Source organism: Eubalaena glacialis, chromosome 6, assembly GCF_028564815.1.
Source record: "Eubalaena glacialis isolate mEubGla1 chromosome 6, mEubGla1.1.hap2.+ XY, whole genome shotgun sequence".
NCBI lineage: Eukaryota > Metazoa > Chordata > Mammalia > Artiodactyla > Balaenidae > Eubalaena > Eubalaena glacialis.
The window spans coordinates 826,065-845,324 of record NC_083721.1 but is presented as its reverse complement, the minus strand read 5'-3'; the positions used below and the strand labels follow the sequence as shown (position 1 = coordinate 845,324).

Sequence of the window (19,260 nt, the reverse complement as noted above, 5' to 3'; positions counted from 1 at the left end):
GCAATGGGGGGACAGTTAAGGGACCTGCAGAAGTTTGTTGTAATGTTCACGCAACTTTTCTCAAGGTTCCACATTACATCCCAATAAAAAGTTGTCAAATAAGTAAGTAAAACGAATTCTTCAGTGGAAAACACGGTGGCCCTTCTCCTCTGGACAGATCTCCTGGGAGACTCGGGAAGGGGGAGGCCAGGGGGCGGCAGGTGGGGTCCCAGGTGAGCCAAGGGGGGCGCCGGGCTCTGGGCCGATGCGGGAGCTGCCGTTTCAGTGTCTCAACACTTTTCTCAAACTGGAATTTTAATTAAAACAAAATCAATGCCTCAGAATATAATTTTAAAAATCTAATGAGAAGAGGACAAGCACCCTCTTGAAGTGACATGGGGTTTCGGAGCCCAGGAGGCCCAGAGGGCGGCTGGTGAGAGCTCCTCCCTCGGCCCAGTGGGCGCCTCCCACTGTCCCGAGGTTACCTGTCACCAAGCGCGAACCGCTGAAGGTGTGCGCGGCTGGTTCTCTGCCGACTCGGGCTGCCCCCGGAGTGGGTCTCTGGACTCGCGGGGTGCAGCGCTGCTGGCCGGGCCGCGTGGTGAGGAAGCCGGGCGGGGCCCGGGGCAGGGGGAGGTGCTCCGGCGCTTGTCGCCCGGGGCTTTCCACTCACACCTGAGCCGAGCACGTCCCCATCCCGTCCCCCGCGGCGGCCCTGCCTCGTGGCCGTGGAGAGCAGGACCCCGGAGCCGCCCGGGGCTCTGAACCCTGGGGCCACGTGAGCCCCGTGCCAGGAAGATGATGCCTCTTCTTGTGGCACTCTCCGGGGAGCAGGGACCCCAGCCGGCCAAGGGCGGCGCGGCGGCTCACCAGGCACACTTGTGCCCGTTTCGTGCCCAAGAGGCTCATCTTGAGATGCGGGCTCCGTGGTGACCTCGAGGCCCCTCTGCGTCACCCCCACAGCCGGGCCTGACCGCCCCGCCCTCACTCTCGGCTCCGTTGCCCTGGCCCCCCCAGGCCTCTGCCCCGTGCCCAGAGCCGGGCGCCCGCGCCCCCGCGCGGCACCGCCCTCGGCCTGCCATCCACCCTCCCGCACCCCCGCCTGTCTGGCCCTGGTGTCCTTTGGAATCCAAGGTCCGGGCCCAGCTGGTTCTCGTCGCCATGCCCCCTCGCCTGACCCTGGGAGGTCTCTGCACACAGCGGCCCTGCCTTCCCCACCGCTGGTCTCCAGCACGACCACCCGGATCTGACCGCTGCCCGAGGAGAGCGGTACCCGGGTGATGTCAGCCGCGTGTGGCCCCAGGCCGGCCGCCCCTCCCCACGGGCTGCGGCAGCCTCTCGGTGGGAAAGGAGGTGCCTGGGCAGAGGGTCCCCCAGGCGGGATCACAGACGACCCCCTCCCCCCCGGCTGTGCCCCCGCTGCGCGTGCCCCTCTCCACACGGCTCCACGCCTGGTGTCAGGCTGCTCGCTGTCGCTTTGTCCCCCGCCCTGGAAGCGCCCTTTCCACGCAGCTGGTGGCGGTGGACTTCGGCAGGCGCCCCCTGCTGTGTGCTTCTTGCTCATTCTCTGCCCTGGGCTGCGGTTTTCTCTGGACAGTGCGGCTTTCAGGACGGCGCTGCAGCCACTGCTGGGCTGCGCTAGCACACGTTAGGCTCGTGCAGTCAGACGAGGTGAGGCGGCCCAGCCGGGAAACAGCGAAGCACCCACACCGTTGTGCCGTCGCCTACCGGAGTTCAAAGTCATCACGTTATACAAACTAGTCACGTTTGTAACTGGGGTGCGCATCCCTCCCGTGTCTGTTCGTGACGCTGACGGAGCTGGTCGGTTGTCTTGCGGTGCCGACTGTCCCTCTGAGTCTTAGGGCCACTCAGGGCCTCCAGGGCAGCAGCGTGGAGAAGGGCGCACAGAGGCGGCTGAAGCTAAGCTGGGGCCTTGGGGGTAGTGCTGCCCACCTCCCTGCTGTCTCCCGCTGGAGGAGACGGCCCAGCCACAAGGCCCACCTCTCCCCCCACCCCCCGCCCTGCCCCCAGCCCGCCCGCGAGCTCCTGGCCCCGCGCACACGGGGATGGTCAGACGTGTTCTCCCCAGAGCACAGACCTTCCTCTCTCCCCAGCCCCAGCAAATAATTGGGTCCTGGCGTTGTTTGGACCCGGACGCTTTCAGAAATAATACAGTAAATGCATTCCTCACCTTCCTCTGTTCCTTTCTCTTATCTCCTATTCTTACTCTAGAATTATCCTGGCAAAATCAGGCTTAAAGTTCCTCATTTGTATAACACTTTGCAAATTACAGAGTGCTTTTCATGTCGCTGAGAGGTGGGTATTTTCTCGTTTGTATTTAGAATGAGGAACAGAGGCTGAGAGCGGCCTAGTCTGGGCATTAGCCTGGGGGTCAAACCCAGGGTCCTCTGCAGAGCAGGCCCCCAGGAGCCATGTCACTAGCCGGGAGTCACCAGGCCCCAGAGAGTGTCCCTGGGGGTTGGAGGAGCCGATGCGGCTGCATGGACACCAAGTCCTCCTGCAGAGCCGCCTCGCTGCCCCCACCCCTCCTCCTCTGTCGCCCTGGCGGCCTCCTGGACCTCCCTCCAGGACCTCCCGCTGGGGAACATACCAGAAGTCAGCCCAGGACAAGGTGTGGTGGGCAGATTTGTAGGCTTTCACCCTGGCCTAGAGGCCTTGCTGAATTCCCCCCTTGAGAGTGGGTGGCATGTGGGACGTTATCGCGTGATTGTGTCGCGTTGCCTGGCAAAGGGATTTTGTGGATGTCATTCAGGTTTCTAGTCACCTGACTGAGTGACTCAGAGGGAGGTGCCCTGACCTAATCTCAGGAGCCCTTCAGTCTGGGTCTGGAAGTGGGAGGTGGAAGAAGACAGAGACGGGAGGTGAGGGGGATTCCAGCGGGAGAGACCAGGAGATGCAGGTGGCGTCTGGGCGCCAAGAGGGCCCGGCTGATGGCCACAGAGACACCCTCCGCCTAGAAGAGCCCGGCTCCCAGGGAGAGCGCAGCAGTGGCTGAGTCCTGCGTGAATGAGGACCAGCCACCCCATGTCCAGGCCTCTGCCCCTCCTGGCCATGAGCTGATAAGTGGGCACTGTGTTCAGCCCTAAGTTATGGGGTTTGCTCTCCAGTGGTAGAGAAAGCTGCACAGACCAGCAGGAGTGGGGCCCAGCGGGGTGACACTGTGCTGGGCTGTGTTCTGTTTCTAAGGATTAGCTGGAGTCTCAGGGCCATTTACAATTAACCCAAATCCCTACTGAGAGATGCCGCCTTCATCCCAGTCACTTAGGGTCCACGCTCCCCCTCCCCCCACAGAGTGATCCATAGCATCTCAGAATTTGTCCCTGCCAAAAAGCCAACTTATGACCCGTCTTATTCCTCACCTCTGTGCTTCCAGAGGAACCTTGCAGTCCTTCTGTCATGGATTCTGTGGCCTCCCATTTCAGTCACACCTCAGGCTGGGAGGGAGGTCCTTCCAAGTGGGGGCGTGGCAGGCCCTGCCCACACCCAGGCCTCACCAGACCCCGTGGTCTCCTCAGTGTGTTGCGTTGTCCTTGTTCAGGTTATCCTTGGCTTCTTTTGTAAGTATTACTGATGTATAGGAGAGAGACTTATTCTTGTGTCTTTAGTTTATCATCTGTCATCTTAGTAAACTACGTGCTCTTGGATCTCATAAGCTGGGATGTGTTAGGTAGAGAATTACATGATCACAGATAATAATTGTAACGCCCTTCCCTTTTGAGTATCTATGGCTCCTCGTTATGTTTAATTTACTAACCGCATGGCCTGAATTTTTGGAGTAACGTTGAATGGCAGCCCGTCCTGTTCCTGTTCGGCCAGACCTCCACCTCCTCCCTGCCCCAAAGCTGCCAGATGCAGCTCACGCCCGACCTGCCGGGTTCTAACAGCAGTGGAGTATTGACTGTTCTGGTGCTCCTTTCTGAAAGCCTCTTGGCCCTGGGCTGTGGCCACCCCGCCCGCACGGCCTCCCGACGCTCCTTTCCTGGGCCCCGTGGGCTCTCCTCGTCCATGTGTCCGCGAGCACGCTTCTTCTGCCCACTGTCCTGGGTTCTCCACTCGCAAGACGTGCATGTGGGCTCCCCCCTCCCGAGACGCATCCCGGACCGCCAGACGTCCCCCCTCGCGTCCTGGGCACCTGGAGAGCCACAACCCGGACCTGGCTCCTGTCCTGACTGCGGGGAGCCGCCAGCCCTGCTCCCTCGCCTCACCCCCCCCCACATCCACCACGAGCCCAGGGTCCTCGGTGTGCTCCAGGCACCTCCTCATGCCTCGGCCTGCATGCAGACGGCAGAGAAGGCCACAGATCAGGGAGGCAGAGGACGAGGAATGGTAGAGAAGCCTCCAGAGCCTCCGGGACGAAGTGCCAGCCGGTGTCCACATAAGGGGCCTGCCTTCCCAGGCAAACGGAGCCGGACTCAGGGAGGCTCGACAAGTGTGCTGAAGGGTGCCCGGACGCCGCCCGGGCGCCAGACCCGGCTCCCACCTGGGAGAGCAGCGGGGCAGTGTCCAGGGAGCAGCGGCCCCGCTCCTTGGGGTACACTCGAGAAAGAGCAGGCCCACGCGCCCGGGAGACACACGTGAGCAGCTCCCTGTCAGACGCTGGATGTGTAAATACACCGTGGGCACAGTTAAGCGTTGATCTGTGGGCGCCAGCGGGGCTACCCTGATGGCACAGCCCTGAGTGTAAGCGGCAGAGGGGCAGTGCGGATGGTGCCCTTGGTGCCCATTTTCTGCACCCGAGATGCGACAGGAGGTCTTGTTGGGGCGCTGTGCAGCCTGGCGGGAGCGCGACGGCAGGGCCTCTGCGGGGCACAGCGCAGAGGCCAGGCGGCTGGGACAGTGGCTTTAGTCTTTTGTGTGTTCCATTCATTTGAAAATAAGCCGAAGCAAATAGAGTGCAGTGTTCACATTTGTTAATTCTCAATATCCAGTGCACTGCTGTCTCAGAGTTTTTAATTACTCTGGGTTTGAAATACTTCGTAGTGAGAAATTAAAACTTTTTTCAAACTAGATCCCACGAGCCTCTCATGAAGGGAGCCTTGTGTCAAGCCCGCCCCTTCCCCAGAGGGTGTCCTGACAGGACTCACGCCCGCTCACCGCTCCGGGGCTGAGGATCCCAGAGCTCCACCAAGCCTGGTCCCAAGCCCGGGTTGGGCGCGGAGGCTTCTCAGGGCCTGTGGTGCTCTGTCCCTGGACCCAGATGTGGACTTCCTGTGGCCGTGGGCTGAGGGACGTCACCAGGAGCTCCCGGAGGGCCCCGCTCAGCCCAGGCCTGGTGGTGGGGATCACTGAGCTGGGTGGACCCTCCTCCCTGAGCTCTTCCGTTCCTTGGTGGGGGGGTCCAGTCTGAAAGGGTCACCGTGGTACCCGGGGGCGGACCCCCAGGAGCAGGGAGGGTGCCCCACCGAACAAGGCCAGAAGCTGGTCTTGGCCAGGGCTGGCAGACTCGGCTGCCCGCTTTTGGAGCATTTCTCGGTTTCCTCTGCAGGACAGGCCTGGAGGTTACAAGGCACCAGGTCCCTTCCGTCCGCCATCGACGGTGAGTGCGGCTCTGAATGGGCCCTCCTATCCCCACGGTCAGCACGCACATGTGGACCTGGTCACCGTGAGGGTCACACGGTTTCCCAGGAGGGAGGGGGGAGCAGACCTCATTTCCCCTTAGAAGTTAGAGGGCGTGAGCGAGCGATGCCGGCGCCCCCGGGCCGCTCTGTGCAGGGATGTCTGAGCCGGGCTGGGTGAGCGCCGACCTGAGTCTTCAGAGAGCCCTCCCCGCCCGCCCCGCTGCCCTGTGACAGCAGCCATGTCCCCGCGGCAGACCTGAAGGTTGTTTCCGGTGTCCTGTGGGCCCAGGCAGCATGGCGCAGGGGCACCTGTCAGGGACCCTGGGCTGTAGGCCCCGCATCACCTCGGGGCTTCTGCCTCTTTGGCCCTTGGGTTCATTTTCACTCGCCCTCAGCCTCTGTCTCCCTCCTCCGTCCGTCAGTCTGACTGTCTCCCTCTGGGCTCTTCTCATCTCTCTCACCCTCTGCTCCCTTCCTCTCCTGCCGGGGTCCCCGCCTCTCCCCGTGACCCCGCTTGGGCCGGTCAGGGCTGTCATGATGGCCGGGCATGTGGAGCCAGGTGCAAGGTACTTTTGTGCCTCAGTTTGCTCCCCGCTCTCGACCCAGAACCACCCGGGTCCCTGCTGACCGCTCCGTACCCCCGCCCCCTACGGACCAGAGCCAGCCTTGTTTAGAGCCCATGCAGCTGCACGTTTTACAGCCTCACGTCCCTCCCGGGAGCTGGCCCCGCCACTGACCACACGTGCGTCCAGTTACCACGAGGGCAGTGGGAGCGGCAGTGGGGGCAGGGAGGGCTCTGTGGCCCTAGAAGGACAGGGCCCCGCGCCCAGAGCCTGGGCCCATCCTCCCTCCCCAGCACCTCGGGGTGTCTTTCCCTAGAGCAGAATCTTCCCGTGAGTCACACACGAGATGGTCCACAGGATCCAGGGACAGGTGCTCATGGAACTTACTCTCTGCCCCCTTCCCACGAGAAGGCCCCATGCTGCCAAGACCCGGGCTCGGTGCCCCTGAGCCCTGGGCAAGCTGATTTAAGGCCGGGGCATGTGGTGTCACATCAGGCCCTTCACTGAGGTGCGCCACTGAGCGGGACTTGTGGGAGGTTTGGGAACAACAGTGCACCCTTTCCAGAGGGACCAGCTTCCCGGGATGACATCAGGCCCAAGGTCTTTCTGGCTCTCAGATAAACAAGTGCTCTGGTCACTTTTAGTCACGAAGTAGCCACTACAGTAATTAAGGTATTTGGACTCATGGGCTTAGTTAAGGCAAGGCTAACTGGTACGGTGGCACAAACATGATATAGTTTTCTTTTTTTCCTGATTCTCGATGATGGGGGGAAACGATTCTGTTTCAATTTTAGATCCTACTTAAAATAAGGGATAGAAGGAAAGAGGATGAATATCTTCTAAGTTACTGAAGAAGATAACAAACAAAATGTCTAAGACCTAGCTCAGTATTTTTATACCTGAATGTAAGTGAAAATATATTTCATATAAGCCAACAACATTAAATAAGGAAACAGAAAAAAGCCATAAGGGAGAGTTGACATGTAGGATTAATTATTTAACTACTGATAATAAACGGAAATTATTAAACTCTCCTACTTCAAAATAAGCAGCAATTAAACTGTTCTATTTCAGAACAGAGGTTCTCAGATTGATTTAGGAAATGGAAACAACCACATGACATTTAAGGCAGACAGACCTAAAATAAAGGTTAGAGTTCTTGAATTGTGTGAGGAAACAGACACACACATTGCTGGGGGTGTAGAGCAGTGCTGCAGCACAAGGCTGAATCATGCCCTCCAAATTCATGTGTTGAAGCCCTAGCCCTCAGTACCTTAGAATGTGACCATATTTGGAGATGAGAGTCTTTGGTGAAGTAATTAAGTTAAAATGAGGTAATTAGGGTGGGCCCTAGCCCAACATGACTGGCATCCTTATAAGAAGAGGAAATTAGGATGCAGACATGTGTATGCACAAGAGAAATGATCGTGGGAGAACACAGAGAAGGCAACCACCTACACACCAAGGAGAAGGCCTCAGGGGAAACCAACTCTCCCAGATCTTGATCTCTCAGACCGCCAGCCTCCAGGACTGCAAGAAAATAAATTTCTGTTGTTTAAGCTGCCCAGTCTGTGGTATTGTGTTGCAGCCACCCAAGCTGACTAATGCAGTACTTATGGAGGGGAACTTGTCAATGTCTAGAAAAGTTTCATTTGCGTTTACCCTTTGATCCCATGGTCCTATTTCTAGGACTCTATCCCAGAGCATCACTGGCAAAAATAGGCATGACCAATAGGTATAGGAAATAGGTATACACATGGGTATTCATTTTAGCACTATGTTAATAGCAAAAGATGGGAAATGATCCGTATGTTCATCTATGGGTTGAGTACATTGTGGTTTACTTATACAATGGAGTACTCTGCAACTATAGAAATGGAATGAAGGGTATTTCTGTATTGCAGTTTACAGTCATCTCCAGAATACATTAAGTAAAAGGAAAAGCAGGGTGCAGACTTGTTCATAGTATTCTACCCTTGGAAGGCAGATATACAGATGTGCATGTATGTAATGTATTCATTTATATGTTTAACAACAAACAATGGAAGCATTTACCCAACCAGTTTTTTTGGTTACTTATATTGAAAGGGAGGGACCCAAAGTAGACAGAAATGGGAGGATTTTTGTGAATGAAAATCTTATTATATAATTTTGACAATGGCATCATGTAAAGGTTTTTGGATAATCAATAAACATCTAAATCAAGAAAGTATGAGAAAGCCACTCCTAAATATTGAAATTATATGGAAATTAATTAGTTTAAATATATAAATGTATGTCAAGTTGGTGATACAACCAAATAGGAAAAAATTACTTCAAGTAACTTCATAACATGGCAGTTTTAACTCTATATTCCAAGTGGAATATTCTCTAAGGGAAAAAAAAAATAGTTCCATAGACTAATTGTTAGTAACAACGTTATTACTGTTATTTTTAAACTGTTATATATATTTGGGTAAACCCTTTCAATGTGTCTCCATCCTATGCTCTTTTCTGGATTTTCTGTTTGTTTTTTGTTTTTTGTGCTCACCTTTTTCTTTCTTCCTCTCTGTCCTGCATTTTGGACCTTTTCTGTTGATGCTTTTCAGGATCACTGCCCTGGACTTCTACTGTGTTCAGTCTCCTGGTAGCTCCACACAGTGATTTTTTTTCTTTCATATTTTGTAATTTTCAGTTTTAGAATGCATTTTTTTCTTTAACTTTTCATTCTTTGTTGAGATACTCCATGTCCCTTTTGTCTACCTTTTCCTCTATTTTCTATCATAGAATCATCACAGCTATTTTGAGGTCTTTGTCTGCCAACATTAATATTTGGATCACGCCCAGATCCTGTTGATTGTTTCGTGGCTCACTGTGTCTGGGAATTCTCTTCTGTGTGCTGAGCATCACGGATGAAGTGCTGCAGGGCTCCCACGTGTTCCCCCTTTGTTCCGGCAGGAAATGAAGTGGTCAGTGGTCCCCTTGTTCCTCTCAAGACTCGAGTTTTGGCTTTGTTAGGGCAGGTCTATTTCCATTTTGCCAGAGTCCCCGTCACCTACATGCAACTGCTGCGGAAAGCTTGGTCTTCTCACTGGGGTCCTTTCACTCCAGCACCCCACACTGGCTCCTGCTGAGCTGAGCTGTCAGTGTGACCCCTACTTCCCAGTTAGTTTTGACCACCCCACCCTTGCCCAGAGTCCCAGAGTCTCATTTTATGCAGACACAGGATTCACCATAGACCCAAGGGGGATTTCACACAGGTTTTGGGTGCTCCTTCTTAGTCCCTATCTACAATCTCTGCACCCCACTTGGAAAACACCCTCAGGGACAAGCAGGATGAGTGTGGGGCTCACCTCCAGCCTCTACCTTCCCCAAGGATCATGGGCTTCTGCTTGTCATCCAGCTCTTACCACGGGTTCCTGCCTGAGGCTAGGTCAACACCAGTGACTGCATCATGGCCCCATCCTAAATGCCACAACTTGTGTCTTGAAGGATCAAGCAAGTCAGCAATCAGGTTGATGCCATTGGAAAGCAAGAGTTGTCGTGTAACAAAAAGATGTGTTTGTTGAGGAGTTTTGCCATGCATGGTGTTGAATTTTGTCAAATGATTTTTCCTGCATCTATTGAAATTTTAACTTTCTGCTAGATCCTTTTAATGTGGTGAATTATATTGACAGATTTTGCAAATATTTTGCAAAATAATTTTGCATTCCTGGTGTAAATCCTAGTTCTTCATGATTCTTGAATTTTTCTTGCTAATATTTTTGTGAGGGGTTTACATCTATGATCATAAGAGATATTGGTGTGCCATTTTCATTTTTCTTACATCTTTGTCAGATTTTAAAATCAGAGTTATGATTGCTTTGTATGATGCCTTTGGAATTACTTTCTCTTACTCTATTTTTCTGAAGCAGTTTGTGTGAGGTTGGTGTTATCACTTCTTTACATGTTTGGCAGAATTTCCCAGTGTTTAGAGTCTTCTTGGTGGGAAGGTATTTGACAACAAATTCAACTTTTTCAGTATTTACAGGGGTATTCAAATTCCTTTCTTAGCTTGTGTCAGTTTTGGAAGTTGTGGTTTTTGAAATTGTCCAGTTCATCTAAGTTGATATATATGTTGGCTTGAAGTAGTTCATCATAATAATCCCACATTATCGTTTGACATCTGTAGGATCTGTAGTGGTGGCTTATCTTCATATCTCTTGTTTGTTTTCTCTCCTTTTCTCTTTAAGATTACTAACTTTATTTCATTTTTCTTTATTGTTTGTCTATGTTTTCATTAATTTCCATTCGTATTTATTATTTCCCGCTGTATTCATTTCCTATGGCTGCCTTAAAATATTACCACAAACTTAATGACGTAAAACAACACAAATTTTTTATCTTAGAATTAGTTCTGTAGAGCAGAATTCCAGCACAGGTCTCACTGAGCTAACATCAGGTGTGGCAGACCTGTGTTCCTTTCTGGAGTCTCGGGGAGAATGCATTTCCTTGTTTTTTCCAGTTTCTGGAGGCCTCCCTCCCTTCCCTCCCACCTGCAACACTGCATCTCTCTCTGACCCTTCCTCCCTCATCACTTTTCTCTCTAATGCAGTCAGAGAGGCTCCCCACTTTAAAGAACTCTGTGGTTGTATTGGGTCCACCTGGATCATCCAGGGAAGTCTCCCTGTTTCAAGGCCTGTAACCTTAATCCCATCTGCAGAATCCCTTTGCCACAAGAGGTCACATTCACAGTTTCAGGGACTCAGATGTGGGCATCTTTGGGGTGGGGGCAGGGGTTATTCTGCTGCCACACCTACATTCCGCCTACTTTGGCCTTAGTTTAGATTACTTCTAGCTTCTTAACGTAGAAACCATTTGTCTTTTCTAATTTAAGCATTTAGTCCTGAAATTTCCTTCTCAGTACTACTTTAGCTGTGTTCCACACATTTTGGTATGTTGTATATTCTTTTTCATTCAGTTCATTGTATATTTTAAATTTCACCTGAGGTTTCCTCTTTGTCCATGGATTATTCAGAAGTGTGTTAATTTCCAAGTGTTTAGAGTCATTTCTGTTATCTTTCTGTTACTGATCTCTCGTTTGATTTGATTATAATCAGAGAATAAATGCACTGTGTGATTTGAATTCTTTTCAATTTGTTGAGATTAGTTTTATGGCCCAGGATATGGTCTGTCTAGGTGAATGTTCCCTGGGTGCTTGGAAAGAATGTGTATCCTGCTGTTGTTGAGTAGACAGTTCTACAAATGTCAACCACCTCATCTGGGGGCTGGTGTTAAGTTCTTCTATATTGTTGGTGGTTTTCTGTCTAGTTGTTCTACCAGCTGTTGAGAGAGGGGGTCTTAAAAGTCTCCAAATGTAACCGTGGATCTGTCTATTTTTCTTTTAGTTCTACCAGTTTTTACTTCATGAGTTTTGTGGCTTTGTTTGATGCATGCATATTTAGGATTGCTCACTTTTTGATGGAGAGACTTTTTTATCATTATGTAATGACCTTCTTTGTCCCTGATTGTTGTCCTTGCTCTGAAGTCTGCTGTGTCTGGTGTTAATGTAATCATTCCTGATTTTTAAAAAATAATATTTGCTTGGACAGCATATAGTTGGGTCATTTTTTTCATTAATACATTCTGCCAATGCCTGTCTTTTAATTGGGTATTTAGACCATTTATATCATAATGTAATAATTATTGCCATGTTAGGGCTGAAGGCTGTCATTTTATTGTTTGTTTTGTGTTTGTTCTCTCTGGGTTTTTTAAAAAATATTTATTTATTTATTTATTTATTTTGGCTGTGCCTGGTCTTAGTCGTGTTGCAGCATGCGGACTTCTTAGTTGCGGCATGCAGAGTCTTAGTTGCAGTATGCGTGCAGGATCTAGTTCCCCGACCAGGGATTGAACCCTGGCCCGCTGCATTGGGAGCGCAGAGTCTTACCCACTGGACCACCAGCGAAGTCCCTCTCTCTGGTTTTTGTTTTTCTGTTTACTCATCCTACCTCCTTTGGATTACTTGACCATTTTTTTTTTAGAATTTCATTTTGATTCATCTACAGCATTTTTGAGTGTATCTCTTTGTACAGGTTTTTTTCAAGTGGCAGTGTCTGCAGGCTGAGCGAGGAGCTGGACGGCAACGGGGCAGGAGGTGTGGTGCTGGGGCGGTCACGTCTTTTTGGCAGAGGTGTGGTGCTGGGGCGGTCACGTCTTTTTGGCAGAGGTGTGGTGGCGGGGCGGTCACGTCTTTTTGGCAGAGGTGTGGTGGCGGGGCGGTCACGTCTTTTTGGCAGAGGTGTGGTGGCGGGGCGGTCACGTCTTTTTGGCAGAGGTGTGGTGGCGGGGCGGTCACATCTTTTTGCCTTGTGGTCCAGCCCTGGTACCCCGCTTGCTGAAACAGCGAGCACTCAGCCTGCAGGACAGAGAGCAGGCCTCCTGTCCTGTGTTCACCAAGGCCCGTGGCTGAGGAGTGGAGGTGGGGTGCTGTGCCCTTCCAGTGCCCCAGGCTGTGGCTGGGCCCAGCGTGGTTTGCCTGCATCTTTGTGGAAAACATTTTCACAAAAGCATTTTGAAAAGGGCAGTTTATTAGAATGTTAGTAATGGTAGCAAGAAACACTGACAGTAAGCAGTTTGCATGGTAATTAAGATATGTTTTCTTTCCTTGTTGAAATTATGTAGAAATGAGCTGGAACGTGGTAACGGGAGCACCGATGTTGGTACTGCACTTCCCCCTTTCAGAGCACGTTCTCGTCCTTGCCTCGTAGGCTCCTCCCCACAGACCTCCCTGGAGGACTCTGGGTGGAACCACACCTTTTCCAGACACGGCAGTGCGGCTCCTGGGGCCTCAGCTAGTGAAGGTTGGTGCTGGGACCGTGACCCCGGCCTGGGGTGTCGGGGCCTCACTTCCTCCTCTCCCTTTGATGCTTTCTGGAACGTTCCAGGAAGTGCAGGGGTGTCTGCACCTGGCACATTCAAACTGACACGCAGAGTGTTTGCAGAAAGCTGTGTCTGGAGAAAGGTTTCTGTGGCTCAGAGAAGCTTGAAAACCACCCACTGTCTCGAAGAGACTGTTGTGTGACCAGGTGTGCCTGGGAGCGCTGGGGACGTGTGTGTGGTCACCTCCTGGGGCGGACACAGGGGACCATGCAGGGGACCTGGGACTGTGAGGATTGAAGATGAGCCTGTGGTCTGGGTGGCCGCGTGGTGATCAGGCCGACCCCCAGAGTGGAGTGAGCTGGGAGCCAGGAAGTGGGACCCTTAGAGCACTGGGTCAGCACAGCCTCCAGGTGGGCAGAGCTGCTGCCCAGCGAGCTGTGTTTGAACTCTACCTTGGACAGCTGTGCACAGAAGTCAGCAACTGGAAAGCATGGATGATAAAGAGGGACAAATCTCGAGTGAGGAAGGCAGATGTAACCGGGGACCCAGGGTGGACTTGAGGTCTGGCCCCGATGACCTGGGAACATGGGCTCCCGCGCTGACCATCAGCTTCTCCCTGATGCGTCAGGAGATGCATGGGGCAGCAGGGCTGCCCAGGGGTCTGTGTGCTTGGTTCCCTTTGGAGCTGCACAGTCTGGGGGCACATCCACCCCTGTTAAAAAAATTTACGGCACTGTGGCTGAGTGGGGAGGGAGTGCTCTTGAAGCCGAGGGTGAGGCCTTCCCGATGAGTGTCCCGGCTGGGCACTGGGTCCTGAGAGGCTCCCACATGCTGGCCGAGGCTGCTGGACCAAGAAGCATCAGGCATGGCCTCCACCTGCCAGGAGTATGCAGCAGGAGGACGGGCTTGGACACTGTCCTGCTGGGAAGAACCGCAGAACCACCCATTAACCAGCTAACCGGCTGTTCTCGACTGGAGATCTGGGCGTGACAGGTTTAGTCCAGGCTGCCAATCTAAAACACTTCCAACATCCTCACCCCTCCTCGGGACAGGCTGTGCAATGGTGGAATCAGCTCTTGCACCAGTTGGAGTCCTGGGATGACCTGGAAGGCCCGTCACCGAGCTCTTGCTGCCCTTGCCCTCTTCAGCCCCATCCCCACCCCGGGGCCTTTGCACGTGCCCTGTGGGCTGGGCGCTCTGCTCCCTCATGTGTTTCAGGTCCTTATTCAAAAGTCACCACAGTGGGCCTTCCCTGCCCCTTTGTGAGGCCCACCCCAACCCTGTCCTGAACGCCCTCCTGGCTGTGCTTAGCACTGGTCACTGCCCAGCGCCCTGTTTGGCCTATCTTTGTCTTGCCTGTCGTCTGTCTTGTCCACTCAAACACAGCCTCGTTGAGGTGGGCGTTCGGGTCCTGTCCAGCACTGTTTCTAGGGAGGTGGGGGGTTGGGGGTATGGGGGAGTGTTCATGTCAACTCAGGTGAGACTCACAGTGACCAGGGACTTTGTTTTCTGAAAGGAGTGAAAAGCTGTGGGATCTCCCAGAGATTTAACCCTGCGGGAGGGGGTTCCCTCCCCGTCCCACTGAGCTACCTGCCCCGGGAGAAGGTGTGTGTGGATCACGCCTCCCCCTACACCCAGGGGCCGGTGGTCAGAAGAGAAGGACGCTGCTTGTTGTCAGGGTACTTGGGGAGGCCCTGTACCCGGGAGTTAGAGTAGGTTCGGCCCATGTTTCTGGAATGGTAGGTGAGAGACGCTTTCGGTTGTGAGGGCCTTGCAGTCTTTAGCATCCAATCAACTCTGCCCTTGTAGTGGGCATGGCTTCGAACCGAATCCGACGGGGGCAGGTTTGGTCTGTTTTTGTGAATCCCTCAGAGAACTGTTTTCTTTGAAGAACTGGGATTTGGCCAGTGGAGCTCTGCTGCCTCCTAGTGGCTGGTAATTTTGCTGGATCAAGTCACACCCTTTCATCTCCGGGGCCGCCTTCCAGTGAAGGAGAGACTGAGGCTTCTAGAATACCCAGATGGGAAGCGCTTTTTCCACCCCGATTGAGTTCAGGAGGTTCTGTTGACCAACATCCTCCCGGCCTCCTTGGAGAGGCCTGTGTAGGCGCGTCGAGACTGGCTCCAGAGCGGGGCTGAGGGTCTGCAAACGTGGGATGTTAACGGAGGGCGGGAGCGGCTGCCCGTCCTCGCCTCCACCTGCAGCCTCCCCGCCTGCCTATGGCCGTCGTCCTCTCGTGCTTCAGGTATCTGGCCTCTCCAGGGAGGGCGGGCGAGCCGTGAGGACGCAGGCGGCAGTGCAGGGAATGGCCCTGGAGGGGACGCGGGGGGGTCCAGGGCTGCTGTGACCGCTACCCTCCCAGAGCTCCTTAGCCCACCGGGCTGGTCAGGTGTGAAGGATAGGACGTCTGGTCCAACACACCTGCGGCCTGGCGGGACCGTAGGGCATGTGCACAGGATTCAGGTGAAGGGCAGGTGGGAGCTCGGGAGGGGAGCGGGTGGAGGCCAGCCTGGGCTGCGTACGTCTGGCCCACTCGGTGACCTTAGGCTTCCCGTCCAGGGGGCTTGGGCTGACGTCAGCAGGAGAAGGGGCTTCAGGCCACTGGAAGGGGGACCCTGTGACTCAAGGGGCAGCGCCCTCAGTGCAAGGCAGTGGGCGGTGAGGCCACTGCACAACAAGGCACGGTGATACACCACCTCACCCCTCGGCCTGTGCCTCCCGGAAGCATTCAGTGGCAGCGTTGACCTGAAGTCAGATGCCTGTTACAGAAAGACTGTCCTGAGTGGGCAGCGCCCAGGGATGGGCAGAGGCAGAGGGCTGCACCCACACCCCCTCCTGCCACCCGCAGGCCTTTAGGCCAGGGGCGTGTCTTAGAGCCAGTGAAGCAGGGTGGAGAAGGGGCCACACAAACCTGGCACAGGGCCTCTGGCTGGGAGGCAGGCACGTGACCTTTGCCGAGGATGGCGGCCAGCCTGCCCTGTCCCCAGTGGGCTCGAGGACCAACTGGCCTGTGGCCAGGCACGGGCTCCCCTCCCCAGGCTGGCCCACAGCCTAGCCCGCCGTGGGCATCACTCCCGGGCCCAGCCTGTCCTGGGGGCAGTGCTCATGGGCATTTGGGCCCCTCCCCTCCTGGCAGGGGAGCAGGCGGGAGCAGACCTTCCCCACCAGCCCCGCCCCATCCGACCACGGAGCTCGCTGTGCAGCAGGGCCCCGGGTCCCGCCCGGTAGTCCCGGACCTCAGTGTGGGCGCCGTGGTCCCTGACCAACGCCGGACGGGGGGCTGTGTGCAGCCAGTAGCATCGTCAGGAAAACTGGCGTCCTGCCGTCCACACTGCTGCGATTGGAACTTTGCACTCACTGAGTCACCTATACTTACCTATTGGCAAGTCACAATTTACAGGTGTTGCTGTTTCTCAAAGTAATAAAAGTAAAAATATCGTCATTAACCGAAGTGGCCAGATTATGGGAGGATTGGTGAAATATGAGGGATTAGTCTGATGCCATTAAAAGGGTTTTGGAGAGGGTATTTAAGAACGTGGGAAAATGTTCAGTACATAAATTCTGGTGCTTCTGCACCAACGGCTTTCTCAGGCCATGTCCTGTGAGGGTGGCAGCCCCAGGCCGGGCCAGGCTTCCACGACAGGGCGCCTTAAACCCCACCTGTCTCACCGGCTACAGACGAGGGTTCTGGCAGCACCTCTGGTTGTCACGGAGCTTGCACACATCTTAGTCACACGTTGCCAGTGTCTTATTTTATCATGTAAAAGTCCTTTACGTACTGTTTTCTGAAGTATATACTGCAAATATTTTCTCAGATGATTTGCCCTTGTATTTTGTTGATAATAGCTTTTTGAAAAAAGGCTTTAGAACAATTTTAGATAGGCAGAAATGTTAAAAAAAGACAACACAGAGATTTCCACCAGCCCCGCACTTAGTTTCCCATTATTAACACCTATGTTAGTGTGGTACACTGGTTACAATTAAGGAGCCAAGATTGATACATTATCACCAAACTAAAGTCCATTCTATATTCAGATTTCCTCACTTTTTCCCTAATGTCTTTTTTCTGTCCTAGAATACATTGAATTGCCTTGTCTCTTTAGGCTGTTTTTGGCTGTGATACTTTCTTAGACATTCCTTGTTTTTGATGATCTTGACAGTTTTGAGGAGAGTGGGTCAGAGAATTTATAGAATGTCCGTCTGTTGGGATTTGTCTGATGTTTTTCTCATGACTGGACTGGGGTTATGGGTTTTCGGAAGAGCACAGAGGGGAAGGGCCCTTCTCATCATGTCCCGTCCAGGGGTCCAGGGTCCGTGCCGTCTCATGACCTACACTGTGGACACTGACCTTGGTCACCTGGCCCAGGTGTGTCTGTCAGTCTCTCCACTGCGAAGTCACTCTTTGTCCCCTTCCCCACACTGTCCTCTGTGGTAGGAAATCGCCATGTGAAGCCCACACCTAAAGAGTGAAATAAGAATATAGTTTTACTCTTGAAATTGTGCTAGAATCTATATTGGTGTAGTGTGTGAGGTTAGATCAGTCTAATCTTTTACTTTTTGGTCTAACACTAATTGTGCTAGCACCTTTGTTAAACCACGTCTCAGTTCCCCAAGGGTCCTAATGTCATGGCGTCTTCCAGTACCTTACGTGCCCATCCTCCGACTAGGTCCATCCATCTCACTGCATGGCTGTACCAGGAGCACATAGTCTCAGTGAGTGTCTTTTAAAATTGGCTCTTTATTCTTTTAAGTGACCTTTCACCCACTCTGTGAGGGTTCATGCAGGTCCAGCTGGGTTTGGGTTGGAATTGTGATGAGTCTTCACGGTGGAAATGCGGCCATTTAACCCCAGGCCCCTGGCCCTTCCTTCTAGAGGGTTTCTCTGCCCCTCATCTGCTGCACCCACGGGCTTGGGGCCCTGTCCTGTGATCCGCCAGACCTCCCCAAAGGAGTGCAGCCACTGCCTGCCTGTGGCCCGGGCTGGATGCACTCGGAGTGCCAAGTGCTCCCGGCAGGGATGGGCTGGAAGCAGCGTCTAAACCCACAGCTGAGGGGGGCTGGGGGGTTCTTACCATGTGTTTCTAGATCTCTTGGCATGGGTTTTTCTCAGAGGAGTCCATTTTGAAACTGAACAGCTGTATAACTTCTGGCATCTCAAGTTTGAATTTCCCCCACCCTGAGATACCTTTGTCCGCACACATCCAGCGCAGGAAAGGGGCTGGCAAGATGAGTTTGGGGTTCGAGGTGGAGCCAGATGTCCGTTCTAGCTCCCACTGATGACGTGTCTTTGAGGTGAAGCCCTGCTCAGGACTGAGACAGCAAGTCGACCCTCCAGCCCCCAGAGGTGGCCAGGCTGGGGCCCTGCAGGGGCCGTGGGCCCAGGAGTGGACAGCGTGCAAATAAATGCATGGGTAGGTCCCATCCAAAAATACTGCTTCATTTTGCATTTTTCCTCAGTTGGATTGCTGCCTGCAGATTGAAATTTCCTTTCCACCAAAAAGGACCACCTTTGCGGTACCCGCTGCCCGGGTGCTCTCTGCCCTGAGGACTGGCAGGAGGTGGCGGGAGGTCTGGTCTCTGTGAGCAGCCACGGCAGGCCTGTGTGCACCTGCAGCCGCGTGCACGGGTGTCTGCACAAGCGCCCAGAGCAGGTAACGCGCTACGTGTGGTCCAGAGTCTCGGGTGACGTCTGACCACGTCGGTGAGCAGTGGGGCCTCATCAGGCACAACCGAGTGGAACAACTGCGCACTTGCGAGTTTTCTGCAGCCCGGAGTGCTGTGTGCCCGTCTGCTGCCCGCCCTGGGCTCCTGCCCCGGGGCCTGTTCTTGTTTCTAAGGCTGCGCCCACGTTGCCATCGCTCGCCCTCACCGTGCCCGTCAGCAGCCCGCGCCACCCACCCGAGGCTCAGCAGGTTTCCGAGTGTGAACGCCTCTCGATTTGTCCTATGCCTTTGGTTGATTTCCAGCATCCTAATGGTTATTTTGGACGGTTTTGTCTAGTTTTGTGATTGCTTTTGGGGGACAGCATTCACCAAGCTCCTCATTCCACCTTCCTGCAGACCATCCCCCTCATTATTTCTCTAGAATATTTTAGACAGTTCCAAGGATCACTGCACTGAACTGCAAATTCGTCTACAGAGCATCAGGGAGCTTGAAACATTCAGCTGAATTTTTTGGATCTCTTGTTCCCTTATTCTTGTACAATCTTTCCATCCTCTAGGAGGACCGTAGGGCACTAAGCCAAATCATACCAGAAAGAACAGCTTTCAGAGGCACATGCAGTTCTTAAACTCGATCAT

The 19,260-nt window shown here is 53.5% G+C and overlaps 1 protein-coding gene across 9 annotated transcripts in view; it reads left to right on the top strand.

The window, feature by feature from the left end:
• Positions 1–19,260, top strand: part of PCBP3 (poly(rC) binding protein 3) — a 212,933-nt gene that overhangs the window by 127,087 nt on the left and 66,586 nt on the right. Inside the window, exon 1 of one of the 9 annotated variants that reach the window (XM_061192809.1) lies at positions 15,141–15,206. The exons of the other annotated variants lie outside the window; for them this stretch is intronic. The gene's annotated coding sequence lies outside the window, so the exon portion shown is untranslated. Of the gene's footprint in view, positions 1–15,140; positions 15,207–19,260 lie in introns of those variants that run through there. 9 annotated transcript variants of the gene reach the window in all.